We start from the raw sequence: 20355 nt of genomic DNA, 5'->3' as shown, positions 1-20355 counted from the left end.
TAAGAGCAGCGGGACTCTAATCTGGAGAACTGAGTTTGATTCCCCACTCCTCCACTTGAAGCCAGCTGGGTGACCTTGGGTCATTCACTTGGGTCATTCACTATTCTCCGGAGCTCTCTCAGACCCACCCACCTCACAGGGTGATTGTTGTGTGGATAATAATAACATATTTTGTAAACCACTTAAGTTGTATTGAAGGGTGGCATATAAATCGAAAGTTGTTGTTGTTGTTGTTGTTACTCAAGAGAGAAATCCAGACTGGTGAAGCTTCTTGAAGACTTCCAGGCAGAGTGGATATCTCATGTCAAGAACATATAGAATGATTTTGTGAAATGTTGCCTACACACATCTGAATGCAGGACTGGCACATGATTCAACATGCATTGACAGAAGATCTAAGGATTGCATTCAATTAGTAAAATCAAAAAGAGTCCAGTAGCACCTTTAAGACTAACCAATTTTATTGTAGCATAAGCTTTCGAGAATCACAGTTCTCTTTGTCAGATGCAACAATTAGTGTTCAACCAAGTTCAAATCAGTAACTCTTTCCTTTTCAGTTGAGAAAGGCTTTATTCAATGAAGAAAGTTTTTTTCTCTGCCCTGATTTTGGTCCAGGAAACTTGAAAATTTGCACATTGTTATTTGTCACTGAATTTTTTTCTATTAAAAGGTACTTCCATGGTTGCCTCCTCTAACTTGGGAAGTTCTGGAAGAGTTTGGAATGGAACCTGAGGAGAGCGAGTTTGGTAGGGAAGGATCTCATCAGGGTATAATACCATCCAGTATTACAATATAATTAATAAATATTTTATTGGAATAAATTAATACATACATACATACATAAAGTCAACCCTCCAAAGCAGCCATTCCAGGCTGTTGTAATTGCACATCCATTACTGCCTATGGAGGACATTTTCCAGGGGCGGGGGAGGGGTTGTCATTTTTCAGCCAAATGTCACCAGAACTGCAGCAGAGCTTTTTCTGCCTCTCCAGCAAAGAACCCCCCCACACTTCAAGCAAATTAGACCAAGGTGACAAAGTTCCCCCACCATCATAACTAATGCCAGACTTTTTCCAGGGCTGGGGCTGGAGTTGTCATTCTTCAACTAAATGTTACCATTTTTTCTGCATGTTGCAAAAATAACCCCCACATTTTAAGCAAGTTGTACAAAATGCCTCTGAACAAGCCCAGGCTTTGTACTTTCAGAGGGAAAAGAACTGTCTCTCCACCCCACAAGGAGGGAGGGAGGGAGAATGGCAGCTCTCTGCAGCTTGAGATTGTCTAGGAATACTCTGTTGTCCTTCCTTGCAAGGGTAAAATTAGAAGGGAAACACTCCTTTTCCAGGAAATCAATAGAACCAAAGAAAAACATGTGCTCATTCTGCATGGCTGGTAAGCATTGGAACATAAAATGGGATATTATTCCTAAGCATCTTGGATTTGCATTAATATTCCAGAAAATCAAGGCAATGATTTAAAAGAGCAATTTCCGTGTATATTTTCAGCTTGGGAATTCCATTATGCACATGCCTAATGTGCAATCTACATTAAATAAATAAAAGATCTTTGTCACACGAAACCAAATTCTGTATAGATTATTTCAGGTAAGCAACTGAAAAAATCCTACAGTGCCTTCCTTTGGCTTTATTGCCCACATATAGTCAAACATTCCTTCATCAATTATCCTTGCCAAATACACAAATATCAATCTGTTTTTAAGGTTGTAATTCTAAATAGTAAGAAATATTTATTATTTATTTACTACCATGCTGTGCAGTATTCTGAAATTTTTCTAAGTAATTGCTAGTACATAAATACCACCCAAAGTGTAGTTTTAAAATCATAGATCAAAGAATATGAAATTGCTTTTTCGTCTTGGCTCCATAACAGTAATTAACACAGCATGCTTCAGAGTCTACAAAAATTTTGTGATTGAAATAAATTCAAGTGATAAAAAGTTGAACATGAAGAATAATTATTTAATCACTAGAATATATCATGTTTAAATTCCCAGTAAAAATTTAATTTAACAACTCTTTTAATCTGCTTGTTCTTATAACATACAGTTTTGTTTGGGCCAACATACAGAAATAAATTGACCTTAGGAGCCACAATGCATTAATTAGGGCCTTTTGCAGTACAAAATAGCACTTTGGTACATTATAGGTGATACAAGGCTTGATTGGTCTGTTTATTTCCTTCTCTCCACATAGAGGACAGACTAGAAAACTGTTTGTCCACTGTCTCCTTGATGTTAACAGGGTTGCTGAAAGAACTACAATATGCTCCAAGACAATTCTCTCTTGGATCTTTTTCATACTATCCAGCCTTAAACCAAACCACAGATGAAAACATATTACTTGACCTATAGTATGAAATCTCTGTGCACGTATTTAATCTCTTGCATCTCTTCCTCATTATTCCTTCACAAAGTTCAGGCAGGGCAGTGTATGTGCCCTTCCCCATTTGCCCTTCCCCATTTTATCCTCACAACACCTCTGTGAAGTAATTTTATCTGACAGATAGTGACTGGCCTGAAGTCACCTTCCCACCTGCACAAGGAAAGAGTATCTGAATTTATAGTTACACACCACCAACATCTTCCTTAGTTCTATGCACTCACAGGTGACACCCCCAGCTGAAATTGTGTCTTTGGTCTCCCTCTTATAGGGTTGCCATTCTTTCGCTGGAGGTGAGTGATCCTCCGCCTCCAGCTGTTGCCACCACCACCCCTCACATGGCCAGCAGGGGAGAAATAATGGGGAAAATGGGCAATCCACCAGCCTGTGCTTGCCCTTGCCTGTAAAGTAACAATGTCACCAGCAAACCCACTGATGTCCCTTGAATCCAGAAGTGATGTCAGGACATAATAATAACATTCAAGTTATATACTGCCCTTCAAAATGACTTAACATCCACTCAGAGCAGTTTACAAAGTGTGTTATTATTATCCTCATGACAATCACCCTGTGAGGTGGGTGGGGCTGAGAGAACTCCAAGAAGCTGTGACTGACCCAAGATTACCCAGCTGGCTTCAAGTGGAGGAGTGGGGAATCAAACCCGGTTCTCCAGATTAGAGTCCTTCCGCTCTTAATCACTACACCAAACTGGCACATTGCAGTGAAGACATGGTTCGGGGGCAAAAACCATAGAGTTTTCCAATAAAAACCAAAGTGATTTGGGTGGGCCAGGAACATGATGACATTTCCCACATGGTCGTCACCTACACCCCACTGATTGCTAGGGGGTACCTGGCAAACCTGCTATATTAGCAGCTCTGGAAACTGGAAAAGATAAAGGAAGGAAAGCTGCAGTATACAGGAAAAACACACCCATAAATTCAACACAAGGTCTGTTGTCAGGCAAGATGTGACATCTGAACTATGAACACTCCCCACCCCTAGCCTTATGTTTTTGTGTAGTGTTTAGATTCGGAACACCCATCAGCAAATGCTGGGAAATTTGAGAGGGGGGTTCCTGGAAGGGCAGAGTATGGGTCACTAGGGATGTGTGCTTTGGGTATCCGATTCGGGTAAAATACCCAAATCGGGGTCGATTCAGAAATCCAGAAGCAAAAATTCGGAAGCATTCGTAATGCTTTGGGAAGCTTCGGGGCCTCTGGGAATTAAGTTTAAAGGGCCTTTTGCAAGTGGCGGGGCCCTTTAAACTTACCCCACCACCTACCACCCCCACTTTTCCCCACTCCGACTTACCACTGGTACCATGCTGGAGGAGGCAGCCTCCCTCCTGCCCACTGGCTTGTGGCAGCAGTGGCAGCAGCCCTCTTTTACAGCCAGCTACGCTGGCTGCAGCTGCACGGCGACAGCAGCAGGGAGGGCCCTCTCTGTCAGCCAGCTGTGCCGCTGCGGCAGCGTGGCAGTGATGGCAGGGAAGGCCCTCCTTGATGGCCAGTTGGCCAGCACGGCATTGGGCCGCTCCAGCCTTCTGCCTGACCAGGTAAGTGGGGTGGGGTGGGGGATGGGGTTTAAAGGTGGGAGTTTAAAGGGGTGGGAGTTTAAGGGTGATGATGGGCCTCCCCCCATCACTTCAGTATGCTCCGAATCTTTCCAGAGTATACCAAAGCGACTTAGAAACCTGAATCCGAACCGGTATGCTGCTTTGGATTTTGGGGCTTTTCCCGAAGCTTTTTCCCGCTTCGGGTAAACCTGAAATGGGAAACTCGAATATTTTTCAGGTGCACACCCCTATCGGTCACTTCAGGATAATGCTATAGGCTGCCTTCCCTAGTGTCTATGCATTTTGCTATAGGGGAAGTTCCTAGAGCATCACTCTGTAGAGGCCTATTTTCTTCGGATCCTCAGTTTCTCTGGGACAGAAAATTGAAGCTGGGGGCTGGATAAATACTCTAGGTGGGGTAATTTGGAGTCCTATGTAGTGTACAAGGATCAGGAACAATTTTAGTGATCTGAAGTCTCAGGAAAAAATCAGTATGGGACCCAAGAAACACTGCAGGGGGCCAACCTTACCCCCTAGGGAGCAGGAGAGAAAACCTCCAAAGCCCTCCAACCTGCCTGTTCATCCGGGCCCAGAGCCTTTTTCATGGTGCTTCTCCCCACATGTCACCAGGCTTGTATTGGGGCTCAGCTGAGCAGGTGCCTCCTCCCTGAGTGGCACTGGGCTTGCATGGGTATGGGCTTGGCCAAGCAGGTGTCTCTTTCCCACCAGGTCAAGGTGCCCACCACCACTGTACAGCTGATTGCCTCCCCTGTTACAGCCTGAGTCCCAGACAGCAAGGGGGGTCACCAGTTGTTCCCTGACTCAAGTGCTACCAGCACTTATGTGCATCTAAAAATAACTCCCTGAATCATATCCATAATGGTTTTAGTTGGGTAATGGAATAATTAAATTGATTCATCTATATGGGGGGGAGACATTTTTTTTAACCTCCTTGCAGAGTTTGGCACAGGAAGCATGATTATAGGTGGTTGTGAACTCATTCTGCTGGCTGGTGTGTGTGCAGGAATGAAAGTAATAAAAGCATACACTTGGTCTTTATTGCAAGAACTCCATACTCTGATAGGAAAGGAGGAGAGATAGAGCCTACCTACCTATCTAGTCTAAGGATGGACATGGATGGCAGGGCAAGGCCTGCATCCATGCTGCCAAGATGGAGGGAGAAGAAGGAGAGAGGTGTTGCCTGGAACAAAGCCAGGAAGAGAAGGAGTGAGAAGGAGGAAGTCAGGTGGAGGAAATCCTGAGAATAGCAATCTGCATATTAAAGGACAGTCAGAGCAGTAAACAATAGTAAACAGTAAATCGAGTTCCCTGACCTCTCTATCTTTCTAACTCTTTGGTTTGTCCCCCTCTGAAACCTGAGGAGAGGTACAGCACTGGATCCTCCTCTGCCAACAGTTCTGAGGACCAATCTACATATGTTCTCAGGACTAATTCTCAGGACCCTCTCTCCTTCTTTATCCTCTATTACTATCTTCTGTTTTCAATAGTCCATGCTTTCTAGAACATTCTCCACACATTAGATGGATTTTGCAGATCCCCCACCCCCCCTTTAAGTTAACTTCTAAAGTCAGTTTTGGGGGCATAGGTGAGGAAACCTAGAGGTCTGTGGGTGATTTCATTTTGCTGCCTTAGTGATTGATGTCAGTCACCCACTTTACTATTAGACAGAGTGATGATGGTGATGGGGTCCCTGTCCCTTCTTAGTTCCAATTTTCCTAACTCCATAGTTATTGTTTTCTTGTATTGTTTACTGGGACTGCTCTGGCTGTCTGCTAGTTGCAGTTGTGGAAAAGATCCACTAGGATTTGAAAAGCAGTGAAAGAAAAGGTGGTGAAAAACAATAGCATTATGAAAGACTGCTTTGCTATGTTTTAATTAAATACTTAACTGGAGTATCACACTTTTTTAGAACTCCTGAATAATGTTTTATTTATGAATTGTGCCGCACATCACCTCTGATACCAAGCCTGCCACAAATGACATCTCTACCACCTTCATTATTCTGCACATAACATTTAAATATGGCAATTCATACACATTTTTATTCCAACATGGTTATGATTTCTGAGTACACATTCAGGTAGATGTATTTTTGTTTACATAGGTGTAGAAGAAACAAGTACTCTGAGGTTGATATTTCAGCATCCCACAGGGAGTCTCTTGAAAACATTCCTCAATAAATGACTTCTTGAATGTGACTGAAATTTAGTTGCTGATTACAGCAATGTCTACATCTGGTTTCAAGGTATGAATTGCAGTTAGAGATAAAATAAGGGCTCTTCCCAGCAAGCTTGAGAAATGTTCTTATACTAGTAAAATGTGTTGTTTGAAAATCCATGCACACTCTCTTGAACATGGGTGCTCAATTTGCAATTTATAATTGTCCTGAGCATAGGTGGCAATGTGCATTTTGCTATCACAGTATTCAATGAAAATACGATTTTTTGCTGCATATTTTTGCCATCTTTCCCTGACTCCTCTGCCCAGGCTACCACAGCCCCAAGCAAAGACAGCCCTTGCCCTGTGAGAAGCAGGTGGGAGCCACAGCAAGCTGGCAGCCCAAACCTATGCAAAGTTAAGCACACCTCAGCTGCATAGTCCTGGAAATAGCTAGTAATAATGACTGGGTTACCAATTTAATGTTTCACTGCTCTTACTCGTATTGACAGGCGTTTGCTTACTGTCCTCTTTCTCTGCTGTTTCAAGTTGGGTTTTGCTGTGGAGGGAGAATCCAGAGGGGAGGGAAAGATGTGGCTTTTTGCTTACTTGGAGAACTGTGGGAGTCCCTTGAACTCCCAATGCAACTGCCATGGCATAAGCAGTCTTGACTCAGTCTTTACCTTGGAGAAGTGAGGAGGCTGGAGGAAAAAGAGCTGAGAAACTATTTGCCTCTCCAGTCTAATGGCTTCTGAGAGTAGCCCTGTAGAGGAGCCTGCTTGTTCATTTGAGAGATGGGAAGGACCTTGTTGGGACACTGTAGCCGCTGAGGGTAGGCATTGTTCAGTGGTGGATGGTGTCAACTGGTGGTTACCCTCTCCCCAAACTGCTTCAGCAGGACTTGCCTGACGTGTATTAGAGATCCAGAAGCAACTGGTTTGGCCAACACGAATGCACCTACCCCCCTTCGTCTCAAGCTGGTTTGGGCTCACTTGCTCTATACTGCCATTGTTTCTTTTTCCACCTGAACGTTTCAAGAAAATTGGTATCCAAGTAGGGCTGCCATTTGCTACCCAACTATAATATGTGTAGAGAATTAACTGCCAGGCAAGAGTGGACAATACTAAGTGGGATGGACTAATGGTGTGATTTAGTATAAGGCAACTTCTTATGATCATTCTTCCCCCCCCCCCCGCCCCATCCCCCAGTCCAGATAGCCCTACTTGGTTGCCAAACCTCTCCCAGCAAAAGTACAACAGACAGAGTCTTCTCTCCCTTCTCCCTGCCTAATAAACTGATGCTGAGTGGGATTGGCTGACTCCTCCAGCTGCATCCCGTAGATGATGTTGTGCTGCGGGTGAGACTGCTGCAGGGCCACTGCATACTCAGTCACTTAGAGGAGGTGGACTGATGCAGTCTTGCTTGGCTCATCTCCCACCATAGCCAGCAATTCCAGTGAACTCATTGCTTTCCTGGTGGTCATCTCACAATGGGTTCTGGTATCATCCATGCTCCCCTCTGACTACTGGAACATGTCCTCCATCAACAGCAGTGTCATCACCGTAGCTATGTTGCATACAGTCAGTTATGGAGTCTCCCCACCATTACTGCCAGGCTCTTGTTTAAAAGTCAGGCAAGTACTTGCTGCAGCAAAGGTATGGTGGTAGGAGGGGCCATCCCCAACTCATGCTGGCTGCTTCCTGCCTGTCAGGAAGCGCTAGGTGGCAATGAGGTGGGGGGCTCCCAGAACAACCACCCCCCCCCGGGACGTGACCCAGGGCTGCTGCTCTGGTTGCCATGTGTCCCAATACTGCATGTGCAGATGTTGTAGGTTCAATGGAGGGAAGCTAGAAGGAAGAGAGAACATTGTTTATTTCTCCTAAATTGTCTACTTTGTGAAGTCTGTGGATTTTTGCCATTGAATGTTCAAAGCCTACATGTCTTGGAATGTGCATGGGTAAGCTGGGCAGAAGTTTGGAGACTGAGAACATATCCATTAGGAATGATCTTAAACTCCATTTCATGTATATATTTTGACCATCTGTATTAGGAGGATCCAATCAGTATGTAGTCACTTAGTGGCAAACTTTGTCACTCGTGATCTACCTCGGAAAGATGATGGCTGAACATTAGCCTTAAAAAACAGTCAAAATGGTAATTGAGCTAAGCATCAATTTCTTTTCTAGTCTTCTAGAATTCAGTTATGGAAGAGACTAAAGCCCAGCAATTGATGAATTTATAGTTAAACCAAATGGATAATATTCTACTATAAATCTTAACACATGTCGACAGCACCTTAACTGCTCATGCTAATCACTATAAAGACATTTTATACCATATTTTAACACCTTTCAGAGCATCCCTTATTCTTCAGTCTGTCAGCTACTTTATGATACCCTCTTGAACAATAAAAGATAGTGTAAAACTTTATTTCAACTGATGGCAATATCCATTTGCTCCAGCTCTCCACACACTGGAGAGAAAATTAAACAACACAGGAAGTTCTTCCTTGTTGTTTATAAGACCATGTAATCCCAAGGACTAGAGATTGACGATGATGACGATGATGATAACTGTGTTTAAATACCGCTCTTCTAGACAGATTAATGCCTCACCCAGAGCGGTGCACAAGTTAGTGTTATTATTATCCCCACAATACTGCTGGGGAGTTGGGGCTGAGAGGCTTACCCAAGGCCACCAACTGAACTCATGGCAATAGTGGGATTCGAACCAGTAGAATACTGATTAACAGCCAAACCACTTAATCACTGTGCTACAGCAGCTGTCATCATAGTTAGCCTTCCTTTGCTTCAGAGCAGAGCTTCAGCATCTTGTCTTTCAAGACATGAAGGATCCCTTTTGTGGTTCATTTTAGTGCCATAGTATTGTTCCAAATAACTCTGATCAGGCCTAATTCAGATATATGTGTGTACTTAAGTGTCATCCAGAATAAGCTGTGAGCCAGCGAAGTGTGACAACTAGAAGATATATTTCAATGTACCCTGTTTCTCCAAGCAGTGAGAATTTTCCAAGGCGAGAGCATATCCAACTTGCCTCCTTTATAAGGAGATAGCACTGATAGCTATTAGCTTTAATTACAAATGTACAATTAAAGCAAAGGTGGAGAAAAAGAGATGCTCCTACAGGGCAGCATTCCACTACCACATATCAGATCCTAGAAAGAGATCTTGGATCCTCAGGTTTCTTCATTCAACTCCTAGCATAATCTGTCTGCTTCTTCTCAGTCTCTTCCAGCATTTCAAACTCTGCTTTCTGTTTTGTTTCTTGTTCACTCCACACAAACACATAGACTCTTTCAGCATGCAATATCGTTTTTTATTAGAGCCATTTAAAGATACCCTCTTTAAAAGGGGTATCTATAAGTCTCTCTACACAAGACATCTTACATGGGGACGTTCCAGTGACTTATTTTCTGTATGGTCTTATATCCAAGTGTACTCTGTCTCTCTTGCAGTGCACACATTTTCACAATGGGAGAACAAATGTAAGATCTATCACCTGAGAGTCCCAATCTAAGATGCTTTGTGTAGAGGGCTTCTGCAATCATTAAGAAATAGTAACATTCCTTGAATCATGTAGACTAGACTAAGTCACAGTAATCGGAGCCTAAGTTTGTTACAATATAAAGTGTTATCTATATAACAACAACGACGACGACGCTTATATACCAATCTTCTAGACAGATTAGTGGCCTTCCCAAAGCAGTGAACAAGTTAGTGTTATTATTATCCCCACAATACAGCTGGGGAGCTGGGACTGAGAGGAGTGGCTGATCCAAGGCCACCTACTGAGCTCATGGCAGTAGTGGGATTCGAACCAGTAGAGTGCTGATTCACAACTGAACCACTTAACCACTGTCCTCCTGACTGACTCATCAACACCCAGCCTAAACCCCTGGACCTAGAAACATGGAATTTGGGGAGAAAATTCCTTTCATGATATAAACACTAGAGATGGGCATGATCCAAAAAAAATTAACAATCCATCTGATTGTGGATCGGCGCCGGCACCAATCCCGAATTAACGACCCACACCGAGCATCTCCCGTTCCCGATCTGTGGATCATGGATCATGGAGGCCAAAGCGGGGCGTGCTGCTATTCCCAGCTATGTGGGAAGGTGGGTGGTGGTGGCAGCTGCCGGGCCTGGCGGGCACAGGGAGGCAGCGATGAGCCGCCTCCCCTCAGGTCCCATTCAGCAACACAGGAGGTCCGTGTTTGGCCGTCAGAGCTGCCTATCAGGGTTTGCAAGGATGAGATTGGAGTGCCCATGGCTACAGAACACCCCCTTCCCCCTCCCTCCCCTGGGTGTCTTCTCCCAACTTGTGACTGCTTTGCTGCTCTGTGGTTGGAAGGAAGCCCTGCTGATCAAGGAAAGCTGGGCTTCCATTAGGGTTTCCGGGGTGACAGAAGGAGGGCAAGCAGAGCTCAGGCTTTCCCCTGGCTCCATTGCCAGGGGAATAGATTGCTGGCGCCTGAGTGTCTGGATCCCCGATCAGAGCCCGAATGCAACGATCCAGGCCTCTCCCGATCACTGGATCGTTGGCCGTGGACGATCACGGTCCGCCAGGTCACGATCGTGCAATCACCATTATTGTGGGGTTTTTTCAATCGTTATGCGGATCGTGCCCATCTCTAGTAAACACCCACTAAAAAGGGATTTTAAGAAATTTACCCCCTAAGGGGGTAAAAAGGGGTAATATGTGTTTTCCCAAAGGGATACAGCTTCCCTGTGTGGCTGGCAGGCTACTGCCTGCTTGTGCCCCCGCCCACTGCCAGCTCAGCCACTCTTCCATGATTGGGCCAGTCTTTCAAGATCATTTGCATATGTGGGCTGATTGGGGTTCACAACATTCCACACCTCACCCCCCCCCCGAGACAGTTGGAACACAGAGGTTATTTGCATATGCAGCATGATTGGTCCTCACCCCCCACATTCTAAACAGTATGCAGTTGCTATTGGGAGTCATTGAATGTGTCCTGAGGTAAAATGCACCTCCCAATCTTCTCCTAAAAGTTCACTAGGGTTGCCCACTCAAAAAAACCCTCACAAACTAAAAAATGTTACATAACCATAAGTATTGTAACTGGATTTAAAGTAGTTAAATACCATAGCAAAGCATGAGTATCAAGCTAGTATTTATATAAGACTTTTAGGTCAAACCCAGAATATGTAATATAATTAGTGAAATATTAAAACAAGCAAATGAAAGTCAATGTGAAGGTCAATCTGAGTATTTAGCCGTCTTTAGCTCTTTCCTACTGATTCACACTTTATTTTTTTAACTTGGGTAATTTCCACAAAGGGAGAGACTTCTGTGGTTTCCCCATTGCTACCACGGCTGCTGATACATTGCAGCAACAATGGGGTTTTCACAGAGTGTGCTTCTCTGTAGTTTTCCTGCCCTAGTCCCTTGGCAGCAGCCACCTTCCTTTTTTAAAAAATAGGCAATAAAATGTTTGTTGTGGGGGGAAACCCAGCCATTTAAAATATGCATATGGCATCCACTGTTGATGGCAATACAAATGTATTGGGTACTATTTGTTTTTATCTGCTTTACTTCTCCTTAGATTCTTCTGAGCCATCCATTTTTTTTCACACCCCTGGCAACTTGGCATCAATGTACCACCTCAGGAGCAGGGAGCAGCCACTGGTGCTCCAGTGGTGTAATTGATACAGTTATGGTTTGATTGTTCCATCAGTATGAGTCTACCCCATGATGGTTCCTTGGCAGTTTTGAGACCCTAGAGCCCAATCCTGTGACTTGCCAAACTTGCACAATTAGGCTGTTGATGGCCTTTACTCACAAATGATGTTCCTCAACAGCTGGTATAGTCAGCTGACACCCAGTGGTATTCCCAACAGACTCACTTGATGTCCCTATGAAAGCTACTGTATTTCAGTTCTCTAGTTGTAAAATAAAAACATTGACCACATTTGACCATTGTGGGAATAAGCAAGAATTATACTTTGCTTTCCCAGCTGTTTACATAATAAAATTTTTGAATCAAATTACAAAATCCAAAATAACTGTGTACATACTAACAAATATGCTTTATCTTCAGCTTTACTAAAGAATAAATCTGAAAAAAGAACTGATTCTGTGTATGTTTTTACCCCGCCCGCCCCCAAATGTGTGTAGCTTTCTTCACTCGATGGAAAATTATCCTATTCCTAACATGATTTCACCTCAAGTTTAATTGAGCCAGTGAGTGGATATAATGAAGAGTTTTGTTAGTGGTCTCCAGTGGAGGTGTTAATGGGATGAAAGACAATTTTCACCTTATTTATATGTTGTATAAATACAAAGTGATCTCTCTGCGAAAGCTCAATTTTCTTCATACTTTCATACTTTCAGTAGGAGTTGTAGGCTTTATGCAAGAAATATGATCTTTTATTGCAAATTACAAAACAAAAGTTGAATTTCTAGGAGCAATAAACCAAACTACTGACTCATGATAGAACAATAAAACAAACAAAAAATGTAATCCAGATACCATATTACTTAACCGTTTAAGGATTTTCACTAGCCATTTTCTAATAGCTGCAAAAGCTTATTAGATAATTCACTTAGTTGTAGTTTCTACATCAACATATATTCCAAATTAAAAGTTGCAAATGATGATACCATTTCATAATTTCATCTATTTGGAAATGACCATTATCTTTATAAGACATACATTAGTTAAGCAAGCTTTTTTCCTTGATGCTGCCTTTGTAGGATTAGCAATAGAGATTGTTTTTGGCCAATGCCTTCTTAAGCTGTTGTCAGGGCCAGTATTGAAATGAGAAAAAAAAAGTTAGTCCTAGACCATACTCTGTAGGCCTCTGTCAGCTACATCAGGGGTTTTGGGTGTGTGCAAATACAGTCCCTGTTGGCAGCACAGGGTAGTCTCGCTCACATCATAACAACAAAGACTGTATTGGCTTTCAAATCAATCTTATGAACAGAGTAATAGAAGTAAAGGAGTACAGCTGGAAGCAGGTAGTTAAGAGCTTTCAACAACATGTAACGGTGGTAAGAGTAGAGTTCATCTTGGTATGGGAACAAGTTACAAATGTGTTTCTGTTTTCATCATAAAATTCTGGGAGGAATACCACTAAGACATGTGGCTTAGCACTACATCAAAAAGAGAAAGTGTCCTTTCATGTATAGGAATGACGGGCATAAGTAACTGTGACCTGTTCAGTTCTCATTTACAATAATGTCTGAGTTTTACTAAGTGTCCAAATGCCTTTTCTTCTTGTTTCCTCTTTACTTAATTATACCTGTGCTCTCTTAGACTGTGAACTTCTCAGAACAGAAGCCCTACTTTTTAAACCTTTTAGATAATGCCTTAAATAGAAACTAACAAGTTAAGTCAGTTGTTATATGGCTACTTAATAGAGTTGCCATGTGCCCACTGGCAGTGGACTCTTACAGCCTCCAAAATTGTGCTTCTTGGTGGAAGGGAGCAAGGAAAATGGATGGGGGGGGGCATGGATGTGCTCACCATTCCTCACAATAGGCTTGTATAGTTCCTAAATGTGAACTGTCATTCATTATTCCAGATGACATGGATCTTCATTTGTTAACTTATGACATGGAAGGACTGGATTGAGCTCCCAGTGTGTTTACATTCAAGTACTTCAGAAGATGCTTTCAACAGGGAGCTGAAAAAATATTTTAAAGTGTTGGATTAAACATGGTTTTATTCAGTTGGTGCAAGTTAGAACCTTTGTCTGTTTCTTCTTCTATGCGTAATATCAAATCGCTAATATTTGCCTCTTATGAGGTGCCAGGGAATACAAACAAAAATTACAGTTGTCTTTCTGTTTCTCAATAGGAGCTGTGGTTCACAAGGTTGAGGTAAGATTTCAGTTTTAATTTTTAAAAATGAATTGTCTAATGAGAATGAAATATTGAAGCATACAACAGGCCTTGTCTGTGACTAGTTGCTAAACTGATGAAATTAAACATGGCTCTTGAAGGAATTACACATGATCTTTCATCTTCTAACTTTCTGGTTACACAGAGCAAGTTCATTGTTATTTAAATATAATCTTGAAGCGCACCTGCTCAGTTTTCATATATCAACACAGGATTCTGTGCACACCAGTTAACTGTCTCATAACCATCTCAACCCTTAACCATGTGACTAAAAGTCACCACAGGCTGAATAATTGTGCCTTTCATAGACTAAGGTTGCTGTCGGAATGGCCTGTCAATATAACATACTGGACTTCACCACTTCAGATCACAGGCTGACATCTGCATTTTTAAATCTCTTCCCCTCCCTTCCTTGAACATAAATAAGCAATATATAGAAAAGGTTTAGAGAACTTCATAGTTCTCTACCTGCAGGTTGTATTTGTGTGGGGGGAGTTCTTGAACTTGCAGTGCCCGATATGCAGTCTTGCAGGACTGTCAAGAAAGTATGGATTAAACCAGCATTAGGTCAACATGCTGAAGCATGATCCCTGAAAATTAAAACAGCAGTGCTGATGGAGGAAACTGGAAGAGAGAACTTACTCACAATAACCCTGATCCCATGATCACAGAGGAAAACTGGCACCAATGTCATGGGAACTCATGCAGATTTATATCTGTAGTCATTATGTTTATGTGCTATTTTGTCTCCATAAGAGTGTGCAGAATGGAATGTGCGTGTTCATATATTGCAAGTAAGCACTATGTGAATCATTTGAATACTCTCTAGGGGATAAAATAATGTACAGCAGCTTTGTATTGCATAAGGTGTTCTGGATATATGGTTTGTATGCTTCTCGGTATGATTGTATGATAAATTACCTAATCTAATAAGCATTATTGCTGAGGTTGGACCGGGTTTGTTTGAACAACGTTTGCCCTGAAGTTTGAGTCTTGCTACTAAATCTAATGATTCTGTGGTGTAGAGACAATTTATTTATGTTTGTGATGTCTATATTAAGTATACATTTTATTTTTCTCTCAATTTTCAGAGATTTCAATCTCCAGTTTTAGAGAAGCATAGGGCATTGTGAAGTTTATACATCCCAGTCTTTTCATAGCCTAGGGATATTCCTGTCTAGTAGATTAGTTGCTCTCTTTTTGAAACCCATTAAATTCTTTCACTCTGATCCTGATGTGACTGTTTCTCCCTAGATAAGATAGTGAGCCACCAAAATAGTTCTACTGTATTTTTAAACCCAAGTTGCACATTTGCTTTTTTTTTTTTTTAGCTTTTGCTGCTGGACAGCTCAGTAATGCTATTTACACTGTTGTGAGTTTGTTATATTGGAGAAAGCAGCATGGTGTATTTTTACCTGTCAGCTGTGCAAGACATGCCTTATGGGGGGAAAGGAAAAGATTCTAGTGATACTTGGATTGTAGTTCTCAAGTAAAAGACAAAAAATATGCATAGCGTCGAGAAGGCCAATGTTATGTTTCCTAAACTGGCCACACAGAGATGTTTCAGAGTCAGAACCAGTTTGTGGTCATGGTGCATTCAGTAGATGCGTCTTAGCTTTGATGGTGGTCTGGTTTCGGAGTGGCTCCATCTAAAGACGGTGTGGTTGTCCAGAACAGTGTGTGCATGTTTCTGACAATGACTGTAAAGATGTGGCAAATTAACTGTAATTCTATGACTGGCCAGATCCAGGACCAGTCTAAATTACGTGAAATTCCAACAAGAAACCAAAATCAGATTGTGACTTGCTTGTGCAGATCAAGGAGAAAGCACAATCCTTTTCAGTTCACAAAAGGGTCAGTTCACACATTCAGCTATGAATCACCAAGCAATGTTCAGGCAAAATGGTACAGCTAAAATGTAATAACTTTGGAACTCAGCATGTTGGTTTTTTTTTCAGACTGTACTTGCAAATCCTTGTAGGATCAAGCCCCTTTATTTAGAATAGAAATAATCTGCACTGTCAAAAACCATCTCCATATGAATTACTTTTTATTTTTTAGCTCAGACTCCTTATTCCTAACCTTTTCAATATAATAAAATTCATTATTCCTAATCACGCCGCAGGTTCCTCATCTTTTCTTTTCCTCTACCAAATGCCTTTCATGTTATCACTCTCACAAACACATTCACAGACTCTCTGGTCAGGTGTATAACTAAAAAGGTCAAAGCAAAATATCAGCATACTTAACAAATGTATTTTTGAGCTGTGTTCATAGGAATCCTTCTGGTTGCATGGCAACCATCTTTGTAATTACTACTCACAACTCTGTTTTTAATAATTTAATTAGTATTTTCCTCCACTATTTTGTTGCATATAATGAATTTAATTCATTCTTTGCATTCTAGTGTTTTTTTTAATAACAATAAACACAAAGTAGTGTGAGACTATATACTGTTAAACTGACTCACTTATTCAACATCCAGTGAAAAGGCAAAAATAATGCCTACATAATCTCGGTCACCCTGGTCACTCGGCTACAGCAAGGCGATTCTTAAACTTATTCAACAAAAGACAACTGATATCAATAATCTGAAAAACTAAAAGTCATTAAACTGATCTCGAAAGGTAGTTATTTCTAGAATGAAGATCAATAACCAAATACATCAGGATGTAACGAACTGGCAAAATGATTTCAGTAAGGAGACCAAAGTTTTTCCTAAACCAGCTTTACCTAGAGAGCAGTTATTCTGTCCTCCCTCATTCATCACCATTGGGAGCACAAGGCAAGCCCTTTGGGTTCGTGGAGGAGCCACCAATTTTTATCAACCAGCACTTCCAGATAGGGAGAATTATGTACTGCTTCAGAAATTGCCTAAATTAAAGTAGCCAATTGTACATTCATAGAATCAATGCCAAGTCATGATGTGAGCTGGAAGTGTGGTTCACCTGTGTGGGGACATCAAGTATCAGGACTGAATTGTGGTTTTGAGGAATATGGATTTAAAGAAAGGGATTTTATATACCAATTCTGTGCTTTTCAGTATTACATGCCTTGCACTTTCCTTATGCTCAGGAGCTATTGTAGTATTTGTAATGCAACCTGTAAGAATACGACACTTAAAACAAGAAGACCAAAGAAGAATGTACGCTGAAACTCTGTAAGAACTGAGGACTAAACATTATACTGCTTGTAGAGATGCACCTATAGAAATATTACACAAATGTTATATTATCCTATATTCCAATAGGATTCCAATAGGAATCAATACAAGAGAGCCTTTTGTAGAAACTGATTTATGCAGCAAGCTAGGTCAGCCACCTGGGGCATTCTCTCTCTCTCAAGGCTAAGAAAGAGAGAAACAGGCACAAGGACAGATAAGTGGGGGAACATTCCTTTCCACCCACAGAAGGTGTCCTTCCAAGAGGAACAGGCACAAGGACAAGATAAGGAACCGCAAGTCTTGGAATTTCCCCAATTAAGTGGCTGACCTAGACTTGTGTCTTCCAATCAAACTAAACCTAGACACCTGTGTCAAGACTACGAGCCAATTAGATAACAAATATTAGAATATTGTAATATTATTATAATTAACCTTAGGGTATAAATTGCTTTGCATTTCTATTGTAGCTTTGATGAGTTTTGGACACAAGGAGACCACCTACTCCTGTGTAAATTGCTCCTCCATTGTTTAAATTAAACAATCTATTCTGCTTCAATTCGACAGGACTCCATGGTGTGTGTCCCTTATTGTGATTGGCAAGAGGGACACCTAGGGCACAAGTTTGTGCATAACAGTTTCAGATCCTCATGTGGTAAAATGTTCTGGACAGTATAGGTGGCAAAAAAAATACCTCTATGAAAATAATTCTTACAGAATTAGTTGTTAAGGGGGGAGCCTCTCATCTGCTTCATCCCTGTTTCCTAAACTCCCTCTGCTCAGTTTTATCATGCTTTAAGCATCTCTTGCAAATTAGAAAATACATGATTTTCATGCTATTTCATAAAGAATTAGTTTGTGACACTGTCCCAGGTGGCATGTTTAAAATAGGAAATACCTTAGCCTTCTGGCCAAGATTGTCCCCCCCCCCCCGCCTTCTTCAAACATAAACATCTTGTTTCATTATCTCATTCATTTTAAGATGTTTATCTAAATGGAATTAATAAGTACCTACCACAGGTTTCCTGCCCTGATTGCTTGCAAGTTAGTAGAAGCTAATATTCAAGGACATTAAAGGAAAAATAAAAGAAATGAGGTCTTTGCATGTAGGAGATACTTTACCGTTTGGTCCCATAAAATAAAATAAACATTGTAAAAAAATGAAGCCTATAAACATCAGGAAGACGGATAAGTTGACATATTGTTCTGCATATCTCTGTTTAATAATATTATATTTCATTTCCCGTGCTAAGAAAACAGCCATTACCCAAAGCAGCCATTCGTAAACAGCCATTGTGAACAGATTGCATCCTTGTTGGTGGTATGATAATTGAAATAAGTTTACCAGTCTTTTATGAGAAAATACCAGATGTATAAAATACCTATTAATCAACTCACTCGCTTTTGCAGACATCAGCTTCAGTACCGATGGCTATTAAAGAATAAATGGGATAAGAGCAAAAAAAAAAAGGAAAAAAGGGAGAAAGAGAGAATTAGCCAAGCAGTTTCACCATGTGGCATGTTGCTGGAAGAGAATGGAAGGAGGGGAGGTGTGCTGTGTTCTTGGTTCTGTTCTTTTGAGCCAAGTTTACAGGTTGTCATGTTCATCAATTCAGCATTTGTTTGGTTTTCATAATTGCAGGAGTGCATTAAACATTCCTGTGTGGACAATGATATAAAGCATCAAACTGCCAGTCCACCACTTTCTAACAGCTCCCCTTCCCTTCCCATTGCTAATCACATTTTCAGTGAATTCTCTTCTGTTTATGAGAAAGGCTGCAGGGGGGCTATATGTTTTTTTTTTCTGCATCAGGAATAATATTACATTTATTTTCTCTTTTGCTGAAAAGAGCGAGAGAAAATAAACCAAAATTCTGGGGGCAACGCTAGAAACGTGTGCATTGTATATGCTGACATATGCTTATTGGAACAATTTGTGGTCAGCAATACACATACTCAGTGTGCTTTTTAATATTTTAAATATATGGACAAAGCTGTTAGGAAGACTGTTAGTCATGCTGCGGGATCAAAGTAACATGAGCAGTACAGAGCTGTGTAAATTTCAACTTCAAGAATATTTTCCCAGAGCTGTTTTGGTCAAAGGAACTGTGTTTTAGATTTGGACTGATTAAAGACCTGCTATATGTCAAATCTTTGCATCAGTCCACCAGCTTATCTAGATTTCTGGAGGACAAGGAAGAAGATTTCAGATTTAGAAGATGGTGAAAAAAGAACCTGGTCAAACAGACTTAAATGCTACTGTACTACTGTGATTTCTAGTACAGCTACCATAGAAACAGGAAGCATTAGTTGCAGAAATTATAGTCAAAATGGTGGAAGAGGAGTTCCCCTTAAAATGGGAACTCCTCAAGCTGAAACGCACCAGAGATTTTTTTCTGTTGGATAAAAGACTGATCCTCTGTCAGATGCTATGATCTTACCATTCAACGTCAAATTTGGATTGCGAAAACAATATCATGGTTGTTGACATCAGTAGTGTTCTGTAGCAGATAATGGTACTTCCATATAAGGATACTGCCATAAATAAGTTGAAGATTGTCTGAAATTGCTTTTAAACATTTTTGTTTGTCTGGATTGAATCTAAACTTTATCAACAGAATAGATGTTTTATTCTCAAGTAGGGTTGCCAGGTCCCTAGGGGTGAAAGATGGAGATGCGAGATAGTGGGGGGGGGGGGAGTAGTGCTGGGAGGGGCACTTACCTCGCACATTCATGTACTGTGCACATGCTCCACAGCATCCCCCATCACACTGGGAATGAAGTCATTCCTGGTGTGACACAGTAGTGACAGCTTGCACCAGGGGTCAAATTGATCCAAATACTAAATTGGGTTGCAATTTTTAAAATCAGCTCCCAGTTTATTATTGGGGGTCAGTCAGACTACTAGCACAACCCATCACTTCTGCATCAAGCCAAGAATGTCACCATTCCCAGCATGATGTGAGGGTGCTCTTGAGTGCACAGGAACACTTTGCTCCCCTGCCCCCACTACTGGGGACTGGCAAGTCTATTCTCAAGGATTTGCAGTGCTATTCTAAACAGAGTTATAGCCTTCGAAACCCATTAAGTTCAATAGGCTTAGAAGGGTGTAACCATGCTTAGGCTGGCACTGTTGCTTATTTTACGAAGGAATAATTTAATGAATTAG

This window comes from Eublepharis macularius, chromosome 8 (assembly GCF_028583425.1).
Source record: "Eublepharis macularius isolate TG4126 chromosome 8, MPM_Emac_v1.0, whole genome shotgun sequence".
Taxonomy (NCBI): domain Eukaryota; kingdom Metazoa; phylum Chordata; class Lepidosauria; order Squamata; family Eublepharidae; genus Eublepharis; species Eublepharis macularius.
Note: the sequence above shows the minus strand (reverse complement) of the source record.